Here is a 23,439-nt window from a genome sequence, read left to right on the forward strand (position 1 = left end):
AGAGTAAAAAGCTTAAGGAGGCGATAGTACAAAGAACACATGACCAATCAAGTTTGCAAAGCAGTGAAGAAAGCATGAGAGATGGTTAAAAAGATAGAGGCGTTAAGACATGAAGTTAATTCTATAAAAGAATATAGACAGCACCTACTGAACTTCTTAGATGAGGTCAAAGATCATTATGAGCAAGTCAAACATTTTTATGGATATAATTCTAGGATAATAAATCTCATGTAACAAAAGTTGTATAAAATCAATAAAAATTTTTTAGTGTTAAAATTTGTCTGAGAGTAAATATCTCCCAATTGCATTCATGGATAATGTGCATTACTTTTTTTATTTATTTTTAAAAAATAAAAAATAAAATTTTCAACATAAGGCATTCTGATTTTTAAAAATTTGTGGTAATAAAGATTCAAAAATAGCTTACCCACAAAAAATTTTGACTTAACTTACTCGCCATTCATATAACACCATAGCTCAAACAAGAATCATAGAATAAGAATAAGCTAGTCGATTTGAAAAGATGTAGAAAGCTTAATAAAAACTAAAAAGGGATATTGATGAGATAATGGACATGCTCAAAAACTTTGATAAAAGAAAAATGACAGAAGAAAATTTTAGCTTTTAAGAACAATCACTAGATATGATGGATCTTATATATCCTTTAGGGTTTGAGTCACAACTAACTCAACCTTTTTAAAGACCTAGAGTGTAAATTCTTACTCTTGAAAGATATCCTAACTCTTATCCAAGAATGACATCCACACTTGTTTCAGGATAATTTCAAAATTTCACTAATTTTGTTATGATTGAAAAACCACTTGAGCTAATCTTGGTTCATGACTTGGATGGTCTCAAGGAAAGAGAAAAGTTAGGGATAGAGACACCTAAAAAAGTGAAAGATATCAGTGTCTAACTGAAGATGAAAATATTAGAAGAAAGATTTAGGGCTGTAAAGGGAATGAAATTTTATGGCTCCACAGATGCAACCGAGCTTTATTTGATCCCAAATGTGGTTATTCTACCTAAATTTAAGGTCTTTAAATTTGGAAAATATGATGGCAAGAAATGCTCAATAACTCATGTCACCATGTATTGTCGTAAGATGGTAGCACATGCTCGTGATAAGAAGTTGCTGATGTACATGTTTAAAGATAGTCTTACGAAATTTACAGTTAGATTGTATGTTCAACTAGACAGAACTCATATTCATTTCCTGGTAAAAGCTCACAAGGGCGTTCTTTACACAATATCAGTATGTCATGGATCTAGCTCTAGATCATCTATCTCTACAAAGTATGAAAAAAAATAAAAAGCTTTAAAAAGTATGCATAGAGATGGAGAGATATGACCACACAAGTGTAACTTCCCCTCACTGAGAAAGAAATAACTGTCTTTTTTGTGAACATTTTGAAAGTACCTTACTATGAAAGACTGATAGGTAATACAACCAAGAACTTTGTAGATATGGTGATATCAGGTGAGATTATTAAAAATGCTATAAAAAATGGTAAGCTTGATGCAGGAGAGACAAACAGAGCAAAGAGAGGCAGTGCTCCCAAAAAAAAAAAAAAACCTAAGCGGTGAATTATATGGCGTAATAGTTCAAAAGCTTTGTGCCATACCTAGTACCAGTCTATCAAACTCATTACCTTTCCATAATAATGTTAAATCCATTTCTTATCCGTATTAGACATACTAGCCATTACAACAACCAACTTATCCACTTCAGTTTCAGCCATCATTTCAGACACCTACCCATTCATACAATCATTCTTTTACACTTACTAGACCAGAATGGAGACCCAATCCAAGTAGTGGTCTGAAAGTACTAAGAAATACCCAAGAAAAAACTACTTTTGAACTTATCCCTATGACATACATCAATTTATACCTTTGACTTGTTAAGAAACATTTATTAGACTTTGTTATTGTCGGACCTTTGAAACCTTCATTTTCTAAATGGTATGATCCCAATGCACATTGTGATTATCATTATAGAAACCTAGGTCATTTTATAAAAAATTATACTATTTTGAAATGTAAAGTGTAAGGTTTAATTAATGAAGGGGTGTTAAATTTTGATACCACCCAATAAGGGACTTCAAATGTTAATGGGAACCTTCTATCGAACTATACTAGACTATCAATAAATGTTTTGATTGATGGACAAGCAAGCTACATGAAAATAGGAATAGATAAAGTTAAAACTCTGATGACTAAAGTGTTTAAAGCTTCAGTCAAGCTAATATGTTGAAATCAATAGACCTTCACAAATGCTCTGGAACAATTAACTTAACTGAGAGCTATGGCTATCATAAAGGGGTTTTAAGGCATTCTATTAAGAATTGTGACCAATTTTATCAAGAGGTGCAAAAATTGATGGATATAGGTCATGTAGTATTTTATGAAGAAAAAAAAAGATTTGATGAAAGCTAAAGTGTCTACCATTAATAAGTTTGTGCATAAACTAAAAATAATCTATTATGTTGAAAAGCCAATCCTAAGGCCAGAAAAGCCTATCTTCCAACTAATAGTGACAATTAGAGTTCTTACCTTATTTTTATATCAAAATGATAAAAAAATACCATAAAAGTATCATTATGATGTTGTGATCAATCTAGATACTACAAACGTAATGGGCATAGGAGGTATGACTCGAAGTAAAAGATGTTACAATCCTAAAACACTAGAGAAAGCATGAAAAGAAAAAGTAAAGGTCAAAAAAGAAGAGAAAAGTTAGAGTAATCCTATGATAGTCTCCGATAAAAAATGCCAGAAGTTGGTCTCTGAGAATAAAACTTGTGAATTTTTAAACTAATAAAATATAGTGAGTATAGCATGATAGAATAGTTGAACAAGATACTAGTTATAATTTTGCTATTATCATTATTGCCAAGCTCAAAGTCTCATCGTAATACTTTATTGAAAGTGCTTAATCAAGCATATGTGTCCCATAATATATCTGTTGAATACGTGAAACAACTTGTCAATAATTTGATATTTTCAAACTACATCTCTTTCAATGATGAAAAGATTCCTTCTAAGGGACAAGAAGTACTAAGGCTCTTTACATTACTATAACATGCAAAAGTCATATAATGGCTAAAATTTTGATAGATAATGGTTCATCAATTAATGTTATGCCTATGACTACTTTGACAAAACTACCTGTTGATGGATTTTACATGATGCTTAGTCATATGGTAGTTCAAGCTTTCAATGGGACCCAAAGAGAGGTGCTGAAAGATATTGAAATGCCATTGCAAGTTAGCCCTTACATTTTCAATGTAAAATTTCAAGTTATGGATCTTTCGCTCATATAGTTATTTATTGGGTAGGCCATGGACTCATATGATAGGTGTTGTTCCATCCTTATTACACTAGAAAGTCAAATTCATTATTGATTGAAAGCTCACATGTGTGGTAGGAGAAGAAAATTTACTAATAACTTAATTGATAAATATTCTTTATGTAAAAGTAATAGATGAAGCCCTTGAGTGCTCTTATAGATTTTTTGATATTGCTAAAACAACATATGTAGCTGAAGGATCTAAATTATATTCACCGTACTTGTCTACGACTACTAAAATGGTCGTTAAATAGCTCACTAGAATGGGATGACAACCTGGAACAGGACTGGGGAAGAACTTGCAAGGAATCATAAAGCCACTAGGATTATATGACAAGAAAAATAGATTTAGCTTGGGATATAAACCAACAAGAAAGGACAGAATGATAATGGTGAACAAAAAAAAAAGAAAATGGCTAATCTCGAGGGATATGAGCCAAAGTCAAAGCCAATGGTCATTTTGTACCTTTATGATTCTTTTCATTCAAGAGGATATATTTTTCCAAATTCACTTGAAGCCCCACGTGTAGAATTGATGGAAGCTTTTTCTAAGCTGACCATTCATATAGTGGATAAGAAAAAAAAAGAGCCAAAATGAAAAATTGTTTGTGTGCCTATATCCTTCAAATTTTGAGTTGAATAATTAAAAAGTCATAGAGTTGCTTGTTATTTTATCGACTTTTGAAAAGTAATGTGTTGTGAAACTTTAAATCCCTAATTGCTTATTTTATGAGCATTAAGAGATCTTTTATGTTATAATTCAAGTTTATCATTTTAATAAAAGACTTAGAAGATGTATCCATATTTCTTCTATTATTTTCATTTTCATTTGCTTTCCATTTTTCCTTTATCATTTTCTTGCCATTTCACTTTTGTGTGCCAGTATTTTCTTTATGCCACCCATTTGTATGGTCTCAAATAATGAACACAAAGATAATCACGACAATAATCTCAGATTCAATTTCAAAAGCCCAATTTATGTTGACGAACTTGATGATGAAAAAGATTCATATAATTACATATTACCTTTTGATTTATTAAAATTAATAGAACACGAAGATAAAACAATTAAGCCCTATCAAAAAATTATCGAATTAGTAAATTTAAAGAATGATGAAAATAGAAAAGAGGTTAAAATTGATGTGTCTCTTTTATCAATTGAAATCCAAAAGCTAAAAAAATTGCTTCGAGAATATATGAATGTGTTCACATGATTTTACTAAGATATGCCAGGACTCAGCACTAATATTGTAGAGCATAAATTACCTTTTAAACCAAAATGCAAGTTGGTATAGCAAAAGGTAAAGTGTATGAAGCTGGAGATGCTGTTTAAAATTAAAGAAGAAGTCAAAAAGCAATTTGATGCTGAATTTTTGAAGGTGGTAAAATATCCTGAATGGGTAGTCAACATAGTGCTAGTTCTTAAGAAAGATGAAAAGGTGAGAATGTGTGTTGATTATTGAAACCTGAATAGGGCAAGTTCTATAGATAACTTTTCTTTGTCCTATATTGATACTCTAGTGGATAATATTACCAGGCATTCCACATTTTCCTTTATGGATGGCTTTTCAAGCTATAATTAGATCAAGATGGCTTGTGATGATATGGAAAAAATAACATTTATGACCATGTAAGGGACATTCTATTACGAAATTATACCTTTTGGGTTAAAAAATGCTGGCACTACTTATCAAAGAGCAATGGTGACTCTATTTCATGACATGATGCACAAATAGATAGAAGTATATATGGATGATATGATTGTAAAATCTCGTAAAGGAAAGGATCATGTAGTTAATCTTAAAAAGTTATTTGATAGGCTAAGCAGATTCTAGCTAAAGTTGAATCATGTCAAATGTACATTTGGTGCTAAGATAAGAAAACTATTGAGCTTTATGGTCAGTGAAAAAGGAATTAAAATGGATCTGGATAAGATATAGGCCATCCAGAACTTATCTCCTCTACGTACCCCAAAAGAAGTGTGAGGCTTTTTAAGGAGATTGAATTATATTACTTGTTTCATCTCTCAACTCACAAGTGCAATTTCATTTTCAAGCTTCTTAGAAAACATAACCCAGAAGAATGGAATGATGAATGCTAAGAAGCTTTTGACAAAATTAAAGAATAATCAAATCTACCCATTTTGGTGTCATCCGTTATGGGGAAACCTTTAATTTAATACTTAACAGTGTATGAAAATTCAATGGGATGTGTGTTAAGGCAAAGAGATGAAACCAACAAAAAAGTACAAATAATCTATTACTTGAGCAAGAAGTTCACTGATTATGAGTCCAAGTATTCACTATTAAAAAAGATATGTTGTGCGTTGGCCTGGATAGTTCAAAGGCTTAGACAATACATATTTTATCATACTACTTAGCTCATAACAAATTTGGATCCCATTAAGTATATCTTTGAGAAGCCTTCATTGATAGGAAGAATAGCACAATGAGAAGTTATACTTTCAGAATATGATATTGTTTATATGACTTAAAAGGGTATTAAAATGAGTGCAATAGTTGAGTTTCTTATCGATCGTGCAACCAAAAATTATGAGCCCATGAAACTTGATTTTTCTGATGAAGATGTGATAGTCATTGAAGAAAATAAACATGTTGGGAAGTCTTGGAGAATGTATTTTAATGGAGTTGCTAATGAGGTCATGGTATTATAGTAATTTTGATATCTCCCAATGAACACTATTATCCCATCATGGCTAGATTGAATTTCAACTGCATAAATAATATGGCTGAATATGAGACTTGTTATGGATCTGCAAGCAGTAATTGAAAGAAAGATCAAAGTGCTTAATGTATTTGGAGATTCAGCCTTGGTCATTTATCAGTTATGAGATGAATGAAAAATGAGAGATTCCAAGTTGCTTCGATATCATAAATACATATCCAAGTTGGTTAAACAATTTTAAAAAATTTAGTTTGAGCATTTACTTAGAGAGGAGAACCAAATTGCTGATGCATTGGCTATTCTAGTTGTAATGATCAAAATAGATGTAAATAGTGAGATCTAACCCATCAAGTTGGATATGAAAGATGTACCAACACATTGCTCAAGTGTCGAAGAAAAAATTGATGGGAAGCCATGGTATCATGACATTATGCAATACATAAAAAATCAATAATACCCAAAGTATGCAACAAAAAATGATAAAAAGGCAAACAAAAGGTTAGTTATGAGTTTTTTTTCTTAATGGAGATGTCCTTTATAAAACGAGTTGAGATCAAGTGTTCTTACGATGTGTGAGTGCAGCTGAAGCAAAAAGAATTATTGAAGAAGTACATGACGAAGTCTATGGGGCATATGTAAATGATCATATGATGGCTAGACAAATCATAAAAATTGATTATTATTGGTTGACAATGAAAGTTGACTATATTATTATGCTAGGAGATGTCATAAGTGTTAGATTTATGTAGACAAGATTCATTCTCCTCTATTAGCATTACACATTTTAGCACCTCCATGGTCGTTCTCTATGTGGGATATGGATGCCATTGGTCCTATCACTCCAAAAGCTTCGAATAGACATAAATTCATCTTTGTGATGATTAATTAATTCAAAAAATGGGTAAAAATAGCATCGTATGCTAATGTGACTTGATCCATGGTATACAAGTTCATAAAAAAAGAAGATAATATGTAGATATGGGATTCCATAGATGATTATTTTTGATAATGCCAAAAACTTGAACAGTAAAATGATGAATAAAGTGTGCACTCAATTTAAAATCCATCATTACAATTTCGCATCATATCGTCTAAAAATGAATGAGGCAGTAGAAGTTGTAAACAAGAATATCAAAAGAATCTTGGAAAAAATGACTAATACTTACAAAGATTGACATGAAAAGTTATCTTTTGCCTTGCATGCTTATAAAACATAAGTTCAAACATCTATTAGGGCTATCCCTTTCTTTTTGGTTTATGTAATAGAAGCTGTGCTGCCAGTTGAAGTAAAAATTCTCTCATTGAGAGTTCTGATGAAAGTAGAGCTAGAGAAAGTAAAATGGGTTCAAAATCACTATAAGCAGTTAAACCTCATTGAAGAAAAAATACTTACAGCATTTTGCCATGGTCAATTGTATCAAAAAAAGATGATGAGAGCACATGATAAGAAAATTCACCCTTATTGCTTTCGAGAAGGAGATTTAGTGCTAAAAATAATCCTTCCAAATCAATATAATAATCAAGAAAAATGGACACCAAATTGGGCAAGCTTGTACATGGTGAAAAAGGCTTTTTCTAGTAAAACATTGATTTTAGTAGAAATGGACGAAAGTGATTTACCTACTCCAATAAATTCAGATGCTGTAAAAAATATTTTACTTGAAAAAAATGAAAAAAAAAAGAAAAAAGTTAATAAAAATGACATATCTAAGCTGAAAACCTATAAAAGACAACTAAGACGTGGAAGAGAAGCATTATTAAAAGAAAACTTTACAGCACATAGGCAAGTGTAGTTTGACAGATTCTAAAGAATCAAGGAAGTCATCTGGTTGAGTTTTGGAGAAAGAAACCAAGAATAATTTGTTCATGATTATCTTGTAATCATTACCTGGGTACCTTTGTTCTTACCCAAACACTTTTGTTGCCATGTACTTGTTATTAGTTCAATGAAATATGCTTTCTTTCCTTTGGAAATAATGTATATCTATTGTTTTATCTCAATTCATCATCTTTGTTCACCTTACCAATAAATAGGAGAAATGTGTGATTGTATAAGTTTTTGTCTTGAAATTAAAATGATGAAAATAATAATATGGAATATCTCAACATTACCTTTTAAAGTCTAAAAAGGCAGATGAAAATGATGAGAAAAACATGACAAAACATTGATATTATAGACTTCTAAAAAAGAAAAATATTGTTAAAAAAGAATACAATGGTTAGATGTTAGAAACAATTTGGTCCCATGGCAATTGTTGAGAAACAAAAAGGTGAGAGATTTCAAGAACTTTGTAACACAACTGGAAATGAATGATTTTGATTGCATTACATCTAAAGCACTCAGTGCATGCATCCATGAGCAGTTATAATAAGGATGATGACTTTTCCTAATGAAAAACAAGATTTTGATCTTTAAGTAAAGATAATAATCAAACAAGAAATTTCAAAGGAGAGAGATTTGCTTGTTTAAAGATGAAAAATCAATTTCGAGAAAAGATGAAATTTTTAAAGTTGTTGAGCCTTTGCTTATAGGAGCCTTTTCCAGAATAAAATTTTTAAAGCTGTAGAGTCTCTACTTAGAAGAGCTTTTCTAAGATAAATTTTTTAAAGTTGTAGAGCTTCTATTTAGAGAAGCTTTTTTCAAGATGAAAAATTTAAAGTCATAGAGCCTCTGTTTCAAGGAGCTTTTTTCAAGATGAAATTTTTAATGTCGTAAAGCCTCTGCTTGGAGGAGCTTTTTTCAAGATAAAATTTTTAAAGTCGTAGAGCTTCTGTTTAGAGGAGCTTTTTTCAAGATAAAATTTTTAAAGTCGTAGAGCTTCTGTTTAGAGGAGCTTTTTTCAAGACGAAATTTTTAAAGTTGTTGAGCTTTTACTTAGAGCAACTTTCTCAAGATGAGTTTTTAAAGTTGTTGAGTCTCTACTTATAAGAGCTTTTCTAAGATGAAATTTTTAAGTTTTAAAATTGTTGAGTTTCTGCTGAGAGAAGCCCTTTTAAATTTAAAAAAAAAAAATTTTGAACATTTGTTTAGAGAAGCCTTTTCAATTTTTGACAAATAAAAAAAAGATTTTATGCTCAATGTTTCTTTTTTTCGAACAAAATGATTGCTTGTTTGTCTTTGTCTTATTCATGATTCTCAGAAATAGACAAAAAGGGACAATTATTATATCCATTTTGTCCGATACTACTACTACTAGTATTATTATTATTATTATTATACTTTTTTTCCTTTTTCTCTTTTTCTTTTCTTTCTGATCTATTTGACAAAATCTAGGTGCATTAAATGCACCTTCCCCCAAATCCACAATCTCAGCCACCGCCAACCATTGGCAACCACCTGACACCTTGCCTAACTTAGCAGCATAAAATTTGACCACCAAAAGTCTATTAAGTCAGTTAAAAATCTAGGATTTGAATCTAAAAAAATATAGGATTTGATCCTAGAAAGCTTTATAAATAGCGTTTATTTCCTACACAAAAAAGGGAAGAAAAAAAAAACCTTGCCAAATTTTTTAAAAAAAGTGTTTTGTAAAAAAAAAAAGAAAATACCAAACAAAAACCACAGTCCCTAAGGTAGGGGAACTTAGCGCCAACATAAAAGAAAGCAATGAAAAAAAAATTTTTGGATGAAACTTTCAATCTTGATCTAGACCATACATGGTGATTTCTCACAGAAAAGAGGTCAAATCAAGACTTAGGAGGCCATAGGGATTTTTCTAGTGAAATTTTAGAATTTTTTGATCACCTACAAATGCGATCAGCAACTACCAATGACGATCGGCACGACAAACAATGACCGACAGAGGGCAACTAAAGAGAGAAGGTCTAAGAGAGGAAAAAAGTAAAAAGAGAAAAAACTAGAAAAAATGATTTAAAAAGATTTAGGCTTTTTTATAGAAATTGTCAAAAGCCAAAATGCTGTCATTTCAATAAGCGTCAAAACGACGTCGTTTTTAGACTTAAGGATCTGCGTGTTAGCCCATGACCCGACCCAAGGTTTATGCACCCAACCTAGTGACCCACTTCTCCCTTTGACTTCTGACTGATCAAATTAAACTGGCCCAAATTGGATCAGACTGGTACCAAATCGTTGAACCGACCAAACTAACCCAGACCAATATTGATCAAACCATTGACCGATCCAGTTCAAGTTATTTTTTTTTTTAAATTTTTATATTATTTTTATTATTTTAAATGTTATTATTAGTATTTATGCATATTAAAAAGTTTAAATTTGTTAGAATAAATTTTTGTTGAAATAATAAAAAATAAATAATGAAATATATAGTTAAAATTTTTTATAATTTTGTTAATTTAAAAATAAATCTTACAAAATAATTGATAAAAAATTAATAAAAAATAGTATGAATAAAGAAGAGTAAAAAAGTCAAAAAATGAAAATTTTATCCGATGATGAGATTCAAAGGCATTTCAAGTAGTGATACCTATAAAATCTCTAAGTGAAAAGATTATTTTTTTAATACTACCAACGTATTGAAATATTTATAAAAAGTTTTCATTATAATAGAAAATTTCCTTTTTTTTGCTAAAGTAGTAAATAAATTAACTAATTTGTTAAAAATAAAATAATAAAGTAATAATAAAGAATGGGAAAAAAGGAAATATTATCCAAGGATGGGATTTTAAAAGTATTTTGAGTAGTGATGCTTTACGAAATCTCTAGGTAAGAAGATTTTTTTAAATGTTGCCATGTATTAGAATATTTATAAAAATCTTTAATATGATAAAATTTTCTCTTTTCTTCATTAAAAAAATTTAATAATAATTCAATAAATAAAGTCAATAAAATTTAAAAAATAAAATAAAATATGTGTATCAACATATTAGCATTTTGCATTGCATGCATAGTATAGTTTTTATGAAAAGTAAATTCGAGCATCCAAGGTTGAGATTCTAAAGTATTTCGAGAAGCGATCCCTAAAAAATCTCTAGGTGAGAAAGAATTCTTCTAATTTTACCAACATACTAGAACATGTTAAGAACTATTTCAATAAAAAGGTTCTAATTTATTTTTTCTGAATAAATATGTAATAATAGATAATAAAAAATATTAAAAAAGAAAAAAGAACCAAAATTTTAATAAAAAAATCAAGGAAATTATTTTTCAAACACTAAAAATAAGATTATTTTTATCAAAATCAATGGATAACACGTAAGTAATTGGTACTATTTTAAACGGGTGCAATGTGGGTGTAATCCTTTTCCACATATAACCAACTTTCGGATCCAGACTATTTCGTTGATCCTAAAATTATCTTTTTAATAAATTTTAATTAATTTTAAGATTTTATTAAAATGATATGTTTTAATAGGTGGCCAATCGCATCTAGCCAAAAAAAATTAGATGCAGCTTTATTTTCTCTTTTTTTTTCCTTTCGTTTTCAAATTTGTCGAACGGACACAAAACCGTTATGACAATATACAAATTGAATATTTATAAATTTTCTTAAAACATAATCCATACAAAGTAAATTCTATAATCATTCCAAAGTAAAATTTCATATTTTGACAAACAATGGATATATAAATATTTTATTATAAAATTATATTTAAAAATCAAAACAATATCAAATCATATTTCAAACTCTTAACAAAGAAATCATATATATATTTTGCATGCTTATCCTGATTTACAAAACAAATGGACAAAACAATATATATTATATATTTCTACTTTAAATATATTAAGGTTGATTTTTAGGGACATAAAAACCGAAGGGATATCAAATCACTTACTTGATGCTTTAAATCGAAACTTAAACAGAGCAAATTACTTAATTCTCTTAATATCTTAACAATTTAAGATATATTTAAAAATAAAAATTTAACCCAAAACATAAATTTAACAAAGAGAACCTTCCTTGGGTCATCCTAGGCAAATTGGGTTATGTGGTAACCTTTTCGACAATTTGAAAGTATTTTCTTTTAGCATATAAAACATTTTCTTTTAATATAATAAAATGTTTAAAATTGAGTAAAAATATGAAATTAAGGATTAAAACATAAAAATCAGTAGTAATATAAATTTTTACAAATATTTAATTTTTAACATTTAATAGTAATTATTTTTTTGTAAATCTAAATATAATTTAATAGCCTTTTAATAATACTAATATATGTAATTAATACAATAAAACATATTAAAACAAGTAAAAATTCATTAAAATATGGCAGGATGATATTGACAAATATGGCAGAAAATTGGTGACTTTTGCCTACCCTTATACTCAAATCACCTTTGATGAGTTCACCGGAGAACATATGAAGCGAAGTGAAGCATTCACAGCTATTCAAAACTATCTCAGTGGAAAGTCCACTGCGTCTGCTAAGAGGCTTAAGGCTGATGCTGTCAAAGATAGCCAGTCTCTAGTCCTTAGCATGGATTATAATGAGGAAATTGCTGATGAGTTTCAAGGGGTGAAAATTTGGTGGTCTTCAAACAGAACTACTCCAAGATCAATGCAATTCTCAGTTTTTCCTGGAGTGGATGAGAAGAGGTACTACAAGCTCACAGTTCACAACAGGCACAAAGAATTCATTACCGAGTCTTCTCTTCGTCATGTGTTAAACGAAGGGAAAGCAACTGGAAGAAAAAACCGCCTGCGAAAGCTCTACTGTAACATTCCTAGCAAGCACTGGAACAGTTACAATCAGATCAAATGGAGCCATGTAGCTTTTGAGCATCCTGCTACATTTGATACTTTGGCAATGGATGCAAAGAAGAAAGAGGAAATCAAGAATGATCTCATCAAGTTTAGAAGCGGGAGAGATTATTATGCAAGGATTGGAAAGGCTTGGAAACGCGGATATCTCCTTTATGGTCCTCCAGGCACTAGCAAATCAACCACCATTGCCGCTATGGCTAATTTTTTGGAGTATGATGTTTATGATCTTGAACTTACTGCAGTCAAGGATAACACAGAATTGAGAAAGCTTTTGATTGAGACATCAAATAAATCAATCGTAGTGATTGAGGACATTGACTGCTCTCTTGCTCTTACTGGCCAAAGAGAGAACAAGAAGGAGAAGTCCCAGAAGAAAAAAGATGATAAAGAGATGGGTCCAATCACTGAGATGGTAAAAGAAGAAGAGGAGACAACAGATAGTAAGGTTACTTTATCAGGGGTTTTGAATTTCATTGATGGACTTTGGTCATCATGTGGGGGTGAAGACTCATTGTTTTCACCACTAATTATCTGGAGAAGCTTGATCCAGCTCTTATAAGGAGAGGAAGAATGGACAAGAAGATAGAAATGACTTATTGTTGCTTTGAAGCATTCATGGTGCTTGCAAAGAATTACTTGGAGATTGATTCTCATACACTCTTTGAAGAAATTACTCATTGTTGTGTACAACCAGGATGACTCCTGCAGATGTTGCCGAGAATTTGATGCCGAGGTTGGATAATGAGAATGAAGAAATGCGTTTGAATAGACTAATTGAAGCTCTTAAAGCTGCAAAGGAGGAAGAACTAGGAAAGAAGGAAGAGGAAGAAGCTAGTAGGCCAAAGGAGAAGTAACAATCCAATAAAGAAGGGGAAGAAAAGAATGGTCCGCTGAATCTGTCAAAGAAGATGAAAACATCAGCTAATGAAGTAAAAGAGAATTGTGTTGCAGCCAACGAAGTGATACAGAAATGGTGTCATTCCATGAAGCTGATCACAAGTCGTGAAGATGGGGTTTGGCTTTCGAGCAAGTTAGTGGCAATTCTAGTAGCTTTCCACAAGCCTAGCATTTGAATAAGTCTATTAGAGACTTCAGCAGGATATTGTAGCCATTAGCCAGCTGAATTGTATTTAATTTGTCTTTTAATGTGATTTCTAGTTCATGATAACATATGGCAGAAACATATACCAAGTAGACGTTTTGCTCGGAATGGATACAATAAATTGCCTTAAACTATCTATTGTTAATATTGTTTTCTCCTCTATCAGAAATAAGGAAGAACAATAGAAAAAAAGAAAAACTTGTGTGCATCTGACGCAGCCATGAAATAATTTATAAAAATTGGTCTTGAATTATTTGTGAAACAAAAATTATTATGGTAATTTGCTGAAAGATTTACTTTGGTAAATTGTCATCCTTTCCTGTTACTTTATTTACCTTTAAAGAAGTTAATTATTTCGAGCTTTGATCAAGAAAAACTTCCATTGAATACTTGCTAAAACTTTTTCGAAGGTGTATTTATTGTGGCAGAGATCAGTGGCTCCCTCAACAACCATTCAATGAACAGGGCTACTTTTTGACCATATGTGAAAGAAAATTCTGACCACGTCCAGCCATTATGACATATTTGTCATGTTACACAGTGGTGCATCAAACTCAGAAATTAATTGCCCCCTAACAATTTTCTATTAGGTAGGCCACCATGACATATTTGTCATGTTACATCATGGTGCATCAAACTCAGAACTTAATGTCCCCCTAACAATTTTCTATCAGGTAGTTTGTTCCTGGCGTATTTGGGGATTTCGTCAGTAATATCTGTTCAATGAAATTCTAATGCCCCTAAAAGAAAAAAAATCCCTGTGAGCCTTATAGGTTCCGAAATTGAAATTCAAGTCATCAAAGCTCTTATTTCCTGTTAATGGAGAGCTTTTATAAGCTCCGACGCCGAATAGATTAATGCTGACTAAAACAAGCAAGTTGGAGACTTTTACAGTGAAAATAAATGACTGTGATTTGTTTCTCCAAAGGACATTAGGAATTTTGGGGAGAAAAATATCAGTACTCACAGTGTGAAAAGTTCAAACTTGTACAGCAAATAGCGAGCACTCATCTCCACACTATATAACACTCAATAGTAACTCAGTTCAGCAGCTCATAACTTCAATAGTTACTAGTTACAAAGAGTTCCGAGAAGGAAAAGGAAAAAAAAAAAAAAACAGGACAGTGATGATGATGATGATGATGGGAGAAATGTGGTCTTTTGTACGATCAGCCATGGTAAGAACAACTAATCGATATCAGAGTTGTGGTTGGAGAAACATGATGCAGAGGTTTTCATGCTTTGCCCTTTATGAAGCATTAAAAAATCTACGATTCTTGATGACCAAAAAGTCTGTTTTCCTTGAAATTTAAAACTATAGTAAGGTTTTTTTTTTTTTTTTTTTACCAAAAAAAAAATCAAGTTTTTCATGGCTGCTTCGTAAAACATATATGAAGCAGCAATGAAAAACTTATTTTTAAGAAAAATTAAAAATTTAGAGTTTTTCTTATATATTTATAAAAAATAATTAATTAAAAAATTTTACATTGATAATTTAATTATTTACATTATATTAATTTTTTTTTATGATTGTTCTTACTTTTAGCTATGTTTATAATTGTCATTACTTTTTCTTAGTATATTATGACATTTTTTACTTATTAAGTCAAATTATGTTAATTTTACGTTTTTTCCACTTTTTTTTAGATATTATCTACTTGTTTTTTATTCTTTAATTATTTTCCTTATATATTTAAAAAATAATAATTAGTTACAATTTTATATTATCAATATAATTATTTATGTTACAATAATATATTCTTACAATTGTTCTTATCTTTCGTATATTTCGAATTATCATAATTCTTTCTTAGTATGTTATAACATTTCTTACTTATTTTATGTCAAATAATATTAATTTTATGTTTCTTCTTACTTGTTTACATTACTAATTTATTTTATAATTTTTAGCTATTTTCCTTATATATATATATACAAAAACAATAATTAATTAAAAATTTACATTACCATCATAATTATTTATATTATAATAATATAATTTTATTATTGTTCTTATTTTTTATTATGTTTAGAATTGTCATAACTCTTTCTTAGTGTTTTATAATATTTCTTATTCATTTTACGCCAAATGATACTAATTTTACGTTTCTTATTTATTTGCATTATCAATTTATTTTTTTAATTTTTAACTATTTTTCTTATATATTTATTGGAATAATGATTAATTAAAATTTTATGTTGTCAACATAATAATTTATTTTATAATAATATATTCTTACAATTGTTTATATTTTCAACTATGTTTAAAATTGTCATAATTGTTTTTTAATGTATTATGACTATTCTTACTTATTTTACATCAAACAATACTAATTTTATGTTTGTTTTCACTTGTTTACTTTATCAATTTATTTTTTAATTTCTATCTATTTTTCTTAAATATTTATAAAACAATAATTAATTAAAATTTTACTTTATCAATATAATTTCTTACATTATAATAATATTTTATTATGGTTGTTCTTATTTTTCATTACGTTTAGAATTGTTATAACGCTATTTTGGTTTATTATAACAATTCATACTCATTTTATGCTAAATGATATTAATTTTATATTTTTTTCTCACTTGTTTACGTTACTAATATGTTTTTCTAATTTTTAAATATTTTTCTTATATGTTTTAAAAAAATAATTAATTAAAAATTTGAGTTAGCAACTTAATTATTTACATTACAATAAATTTTTTTTATTATTGTTTTTACCTTTAATTACGTTTAGGATAATAATGGCTCTTTCTTAATGTGTTACGATTTTTTTTTTCAGTTTTACATTAAATGATACTCATTTTACATTACCTATTTATTTTTTAATTATTAGCTATTTTCTTTATGTATTTAAAAAGTAATAATTAAGTAAAATTTTACGTTGTTAACATCTTACTACTTTATTTTTTAATTTATAGCTATTTTCTTTATATATACAAAAATAATTATTAATTAAAATTTGACATTATCATCATAATTATTTATGTTATAATAATATATATGTTTATTCTTACTTTTCGATTTGTTTATAATTATTATAATTCTTTCTTAATGTGTTATGATTTTTTTTACCTATTTTACGTCAAATGATATGAATGCTATATTTTTTCTTATGTATACATGGTATCTATATTTTTTATTTGTTAGATATTTTTCTTATATATTTATAGAAATAATAATTAATTAAAATTTTACGTTGCTATGTTAGTTATTTACATTTCAATAATATTTTTTTATGGTTGTTTTTACATTTTATTAAGTTTAGAATTATTATAGTTCTTTTTTAAGTGTTACAACACTTTTGACATATCTTATATTAAATAACACAAATTTTATGATTCCTCTCACATGTTTACATTAATAATTTTTTGATTAATTTTTTAAAAATATCATTTATTTTACATTAATTTTTATCCTTAAATGTTTTTTTAACTATTTTCTTATATATTTATAAGAAAATAATTAATTTAAAATTTACATTATTAACTTAATTATTTACGTTAAAATAATTCTTTTAATGTTTCTTCTTACATTGAATTATGTTTAAAATTTTTATAATTCATTTTTTAACATGTTAAGATACTTTTATCTCATTTTACATAAATTAATACAATTTTTATTATTTCTCTCATTTGATTATGTTAATAATTTTTTTATTTTTATTTTAAAATATAAATTCTTTTACATTAATTTTTATCTTTGAAAGAAATTTTTTGTTAATATTTTAAATTTCTTTAGAATTATTTTTATAATATTTTAAACTATTTTTGAAGATGCAAATTACTTTAAAAATTTTTAAAAAGGAATATTTTTAATTATTTTTGTTTTTTTTGAAGTAATTTCATAAATATGTAATAAAGTGAAAAATAAAAACTATTACATAAAGTGAAAATTATTGAAATTATATATAAGATTTTATAAATTTTATTTTGCAATCTCATTACTTGAGAAATATGTTTTATCTTTTTCTATTTTAAAATTTAATCAATAGTTGATATTTAATTATATAAATTTAATGATTATTATTTGTTGACCTTATTCTAAGGACTAGAAAACTTAAACTTATTATAAAAATCTCTTTCATCCCTTTGCCCCAAACAATATGTTAACTGCTGATTAATAAAGAATATTCTTTTGAAAAATTTAGGCAAAAAGATCAAAAGAATTTAAAACAAAGATTTAATTATAATCAATTAAAATTTTAAATATTTATTTTCATCAAATAAAATTTTATTAAATGAAAATTGATTAATCATTACTATTCATTTTATCAACTCAACGATTAATTAAAACAAAAATAGATATTTAAGTTTTTAATTAAAAAATATTCAAAGATTTAATTGATTTTAAATAAAAAATAAAAAATTAGTTAATTATAATAATTTATTAAAAAATCAAATAATTATAAAAAAATTAAAAAACCTTTTTACCCTTTTTTAAAAAAAATTTCCTTTCAACACATCTGAAAAAAAATGCAAAGGGTTTGTCCGTGTTCACTCATCGTGACATCATATTCAATATATCATGTGTACCAAATCCTAAGGCTGCCCGACCAGTTAGAGTTCTTAGGGTCTAGGATCGGACTTCGAGTCTATTTATTAATTATGATGAAAAAATTGGTGATCAGATATTATTACCCGAAAACTACACTTATCTAAACTGATTTTCAAGAATCAAACACACCTAGGTTTATTCTAATGTTCAATTTTACATATATTCTAAAAATTCATTATGATATATATATATATAAGTTTATATTCATATTTATAAAATATTTTAAAAATAAAATTATAAAATTTTGAAATTAAAATGATTACTAACTCGAAAAGTAACTTATTCTTTTGTTGTGTAGTGGAAGTGGTACTAGTACACTTGTGAAGGAAAATAAGATAGAAGTCCAAGCTGGCGGCTATCATTATTGATTTAATTACCCCACTAAAAAACTTTTCCTGGCTGACAAAGTTAAAGAAAAATAAGTAAAGACTGAGACCTTGGCTTCCTTATCCATTGTTGTTTCTTGAATGATGTTGGAAGCTAGTCAGAAGATTTGGTGGGAAAATTTATAACTTAAATCATCAAGCCACAAGCAATTATCTCTTTTCTATATATTTTTAGCAGCTGATACATGCATTTTTACGTAAAAAAAATTTCAATAATTTTCAAAAAAAGAAAAAAGAAAAAGAAAGAGTAGAGCAAAAATCATGGTGAAGGGAGAAATTTGGTTGAATCTAGGCTTAACCATGGCACCCATAATATTCATGTATGCCATGTCCCGACAATACTTCCCTCCTCAACTTCAGGTCTATGTCTTTCGATATAGTAAAAAGCTCTCGAATTTTACGTATCCTTACATTCATGTAACCTTTGATGAATTCATATGTGAAAGGATGAAAAGAACTGAGGCCTTGTTGGCAATTCATAATTATCTCAGTGGCAAGACATCTGCCTTTGCTAAGCGACTTAAGGTTGATATTGTTAAAAAAAGGTAAATAAGAGAAAAAAAATAAAAAAAAATTTTGATTTTGAGGCATGAAAAATATTTTTTTAAAGATAATTATGTTTTTATAATATAATAAAACCTTAAACTCTCCAATCAAAAATAATAAAAATAATTATATTGAAAAATTTATTTATAATGAATGAACAAATATAACTTCTATTTAGATTATTATAATCTTTTGTATAATCATTGTTGGGCCTAAATTAATAAACACAATAACGCAAAAGTAATATATCGTAATAAACCCAAAGTAATAGATAACAATTAACAATTAACAACGTATGAAAAATAAAGCACACCAATATTTACGTAAAAAATCCTCCAGTGTAAATAAAAAAAATCATAGACCACTAAAAAAATCTTCACTATCAAATAATTGATATACGAAATTCTTTTTTAAAACTAGAGCTAATCAACAAGTAGATAGATAATTGAAGAAATCTTATCAAATAGGTGACTTAATAAATACACTATGGATTTGTTCCTAGAGAGCTTCAAACCCGATCTTTACTGTTCAGAATGTAGAACTCTAAATCATAAACCTGCTGACAAAATTTCAACTTAATTGGATCATAGATTGACTTCCGTTCAACCAACTCTCCTTTCTCTCTTTTCTTTCTATTTTTTTGGCTTTTTTTCATTCTCTTGGTTTCAACGCCACCACATTCTGTTTCTCTATTACTCAGCCCCCCTTTTTATTGTTTAAGGCTTTATATAAGTAGGGTTTTCTTAGGTCAAAGACAAAAAAAAAAAAGGCTTTAGGCCTTTTACTTGGCCAAAACCAATGGAGCTAGACTTCATTATTCCTAACAATTTCCCATTCCAACCCTAGTAGGAGGAGATTTAATACTATAACAATTTCATTTGAAAATTACCCTGGCCAAAGAACACATTTCGGTCAAGTTACTACAGAGCTCAAATTTTTTCTTAAAAAATATCTTAGTCAATATATCTGCTACATTCTCATCAGTATAGACTTTTTTTAATAGTATCTGCTATTCCTCAATCACCGAACGTAACCAATGATATCTAACATAAATGTGCTTCATTCTAGTATGATACATGGCATTCTTGCTCAAATCTAAAGTATTTTGGCTATCACAAAATATCACATACCCTTTCTGATTTAATCTTAATTTAAAAAGAAAATGTTTCATCCAATGCATTTTTTTACTTGCTTCGATTGTTGTAATATACTTAGCCTTTGTAGTTGATAAGGTAACACACTTCTGCAACTTAGATTACCAAGAAACAGCTCCTTTTACAAAAACGAACAAATATCCTGAAATAGATTTCTTATCATTAAGATCACTTGCTATATTAGCATCAATAAACCCTTTTAAAACTGGTTATGAAACTTCATAACTTAAGCATATTTTAAGGTACCCTTCAAATATCTAAAAATTCATTTCAATGTTTTTTAGTGAACCATTCCTAGATTAGAAAGAAAATTGGTCACTACACCAACTGCATGAGTAATGTCAGGTCGTGTACAAGCCATAAGATACATTAAAGAACCAACTACAGAAGAATAAAAAATTCTAGACATAGTGAGTTGCTCTTCTTTAGTCACCGGACAAGATGTCTTACTCAGATGAAAATGGTTGGCAAGTGAATTGCTAACTGATTTAGCATGTTGCATGTTGAATCTACTAAGCGCTCATTCAATATGCTTTTCTTGTGACAACTATAGCTTTCCAACTTTTCTACCCTGGATAATGTCTATACCGAGATCTGTTTTATTGGATCTAAATCCTTCATGTCAAAGCACTTAGGCAATTATTCTTTCAACTTGTGAACCATACTAGTATCTTGTCCCACAATCAATATATCATCAACATATAATAAGAGAATAATGAAGTTATTATAAAATTTTTTTTGACATATACACAAGGATTTGCTGTCATTTTTTTATAGCTGTGGCTTATCATAAAAGAATCAAACTTTTTGTACCACTGTCGCAGAGCTTGTTTTAAGCCATACAAGCTTTTTTTAGTTTGCAAACTAAGTGCTTTTTTTCATTCACTTTAAAACCCTTAGGTTGATTCATATAAATGTCCTCTTTCAAATTACCATGCATGAATGCAGCCTTGTCATCAAGTTACTCAATCTCAAGATGCAAACTAGCTGCTAATCTCAGTACCACTCGAATAAAATTTATTTTCACAACTAGAGAGATGATCTCATCAAAATCGATGCTTGGTTTCTGAAAAAAACCTTTCACCATCAATCTAGCTTTGTACCTCACTAGTTTGTTACTATCCTTTTTCAACTTGAACACCCATTTATTCTTCAATGGCCTCATCCCTTTTAAAAGTTTAACAAAATCATATGTACTATTTTTTCACAATGACACCATTTTTTCTTTTATTACTTTTAACTAGTGCTCTCTATCCAGAGTAGTCTACACATCTTAGAAGCTCTCTAGCTCATCTTAACTAATAGCTAACTTGGATAACTGGTATATGACTTGTGCTCTCTAGTAGATCTTTTGGCTGAGACTCTGTTTCACTAGATGTTGAAAGGTAGCTCTCCTTGTTTAACACTTTCTAGTGGAGATGATTGCTCACTCTACTCAACACTTTCAGGTAAAAAAGATTGCTCATTCTATTCAAAATTGATTGCTTCTGACTCATCACTAATTGTGGCTGGCTCATTCATATTCTCAAGTTCTGTTTTTTGCTCATTTTGACCATCTGTGGCTCTTTTCTATGAAACCCTTATTGGTATTAAAACATCACACTCAACAGTAACCTGTATAGTCTTTTTATTTTTTTCAAGGTTTGCTATGGTTTTTTTTTATGGAAAAGTATATTTCTGCTTTCAACTGTCTTTATTTTCATTGGATCCAATATCCTGTAGTCAAATTTTTTTATCACCATACCCTATAAACACACATTATGTGGCTTTACTGTCAAGTTTTGACCTTTGTTTTTCTGGCACATGCATAAATGCTTTACAATCAAAAACTTTCAAGTGAGAGTATGAAATATCTTTTCCTGTCCACACTCTTTCTGGAATGTCAAAGCCCAAAGAAACTGATAATGTTTTGTTAAGTAAATAATAAGTTGTGTTGACTGTTTCACCCTAGAATAGCTTTGGTAATTTTACCATCTTCAACATACATTTAATTCTTTTCACAATGGTGCAATTCATCCTTTCAGCTACACCATTATGCTACGGTGTTCCAGGTTTTGTCATCTTCTGCCTAATCTTTTGCTTTAAATAATACTTTTCAAAGTCTTCAGGTGTGTATTCCCTACCATTATCAGTCTGAATACACTTTAAAGGTAACAATGTCATCATTTCCACTATGGTATGAAAATTTTAAAAATATTACAACACCTAGCTTTTGTTTTTCAACATATACACCTAAGTTTTACGAGAAACATCATCAATAAAAGTAGTAAAATACCTGCTATCACCTAATGACTCAACCTCAATATAACCACATACGTCATAATGAATCAATTTTAATTTATTTATTTTTCTCTAAAAACTCTTAAGAAAAGAAACCCTACGATGCTTGTCAAATAAATAACGATCACATGAATCAAGAGACATACTTTTAGTCAATAGAATAAGAGATTGCTTTGCCAAAACTTGTAATTTTTATCACTCATGTGTACCAGCCTCTTATACCACTTGTTTACTGAGGCATCATCCTCAATGGCATTTATCTAGTTACTGTTCAGTTGCATCTATATCTTATACATTGTATAGTATAGTTTTTCCTTTGTAACTACTATAGATCATTCGAGAAGCTTTCACTGCCCATTCTTTTATTGACTCTTATATCATTCTTTATCAAGGACATTAATAGCAAACAAGTTCATTCTCATTTCTGAAATGTGTTTGATATCTCTCAAAGTCAACATACAACCTGTACTAGTTTTTACAATAGTATCACCCATCCCAACAATCTACGGTACACTATTGTTTCCCATCTTAGTGTAATCAAAGTCTCTTACTTGGTAAGTTGTAAACAACTATTTCTTAAGAACACAATGATATATCACTTTTATGTCAATTATCCACTTAATGTCGATATCACCAGCATGATAACAATTACTATGTGTACAAATCAAAATAACTGATTAATATTTG

At 28.7% G+C, this 23,439-nt stretch overlaps 1 pseudogene; it reads left to right on the forward strand.

The window, feature by feature from the left end:
• Nucleotides 1–1,105: 1,105 nt before the first annotated feature.
• Nucleotides 1,106–13,795, forward strand: LOC111316273 (AAA-ATPase ASD, mitochondrial pseudogene; annotated as a pseudogene).
• The last annotated feature ends 9,644 nt before the right edge of the window (nt 13,796–23,439 follow it).

This window comes from Durio zibethinus, chromosome 24, assembly GCF_047325235.1.
Source record: "Durio zibethinus cultivar Kanyao isolate XHJ-2024 chromosome 24, ASM4732523v1, whole genome shotgun sequence".
Lineage (NCBI taxonomy): Eukaryota > Viridiplantae > Streptophyta > Magnoliopsida > Malvales > Malvaceae > Durio > Durio zibethinus.